The following is a 1,020-nucleotide window of genomic DNA, read 5'->3' as shown; positions in this document are numbered from 1 at the left end:
GGAGTACCTCTGCAAGGGCGATGATATTTAGCTGACTCGCATCCTTGCGTACGTAGCCCAACGCTTTGACAGGAACGTCGGCGAAGTAATGACATCGTTCGCACTCTTCATATGAGGTCTCTTCCCAAATGACGGCTGCAACGACAGCGAATCCGCTGAAATGGTAGGGCTTATATAGGATAAGAGTCTAGAGGTAGATACATTTTTTGGGATATACATCAATTCTCATCAATGTTCCTCAAATGTCATGCGCTTTGGTTAGTTCGCAACCTACTTATTCCTAATGTTCATCAGAATCGCTATAAGGATTCGAAGGCGAGGCTGCTCAGATGTCTTAAAAACCCATACGCCATCAGACATACGACAGCGGCAGGATTCGAACCTGCGCAGGCAGAGCCTAATGGATTTCAAGTCCACCTCCTTAACCACTCGGACACGCTGTCTGGAAGACGCAGAGGATCTCAGCTCTGCCCATGTGAATCGCCACCCTGTTCATGTTGCTAGAGGAGTGACTCACAGCATCGCGGAGCGCCTCAGCAAGGACGATGATATTAAGCTGACTCGCATTCTTACATACGTAGCCCAGCGCTTTGACAAGAACGTCGGCGTAGTAATGGTATCGTTCGCACTCTTCGTAAGAGGTCTCTTCCCAAATGATGGCTGCAACGACAGCGAATTCGCTGAAATGGTAGGGCTTATATAGGATAAGAGTCTAGAGGTAGATACATTTTTTGGGATATATATCAATTCTCATCAATGTTCCTCAAATGTCATGCGCATCAGTTCGTTCGCATCCTACTCGCTCATAATGTCCATCGGAGTCGCTATGAGGATTCGAAAGCGAGACTGCTCAGATGTCTTGAAAACCCATACGCCATCAGACATACGATAGCGGCAGGATTCAAACCTGCGCAGCATAGCCTAATGGATTTCGATTCCACCTCCTTACCATTCGGACACGCTGTCTGGAGAGTCAGAGGATCTCATCTCTACCCATGAGAATCGCCATCCTGTTCATGT

The 1,020-nt window shown here is 47.6% G+C and overlaps 2 non-coding genes across 2 annotated transcripts; both read right to left on the bottom strand.

Annotated features, from left to right (window-relative positions):
- Positions 1 to 361: 361 nt before the first annotated feature.
- Pmar_PMAR025753 lies at positions 362 to 443 on the bottom strand. Its single transcript has one exon. It is a non-coding gene; the product is annotated as a tRNA-Ser (tRNA).
- A 443-nt stretch (positions 444 to 886) lies between these two features.
- Pmar_PMAR025752 lies at positions 887 to 966 on the bottom strand. Its single transcript has one exon. It is a non-coding gene; the product is annotated as a tRNA-Ser (tRNA).
- Between the last annotated feature and the right edge of the window lie 54 nt (positions 967 to 1,020).

The sequence above is a fragment of the Perkinsus marinus genome (assembly GCF_000006405.1).
Source record: "Perkinsus marinus ATCC 50983 genomic scaffold scf_1104296929696, whole genome shotgun sequence".
Classification (NCBI taxonomy): Eukaryota; Perkinsozoa; order Perkinsida; family Perkinsidae; genus Perkinsus; species Perkinsus marinus.
This window is presented reverse-complemented; position numbering and strand designations above follow the sequence as displayed.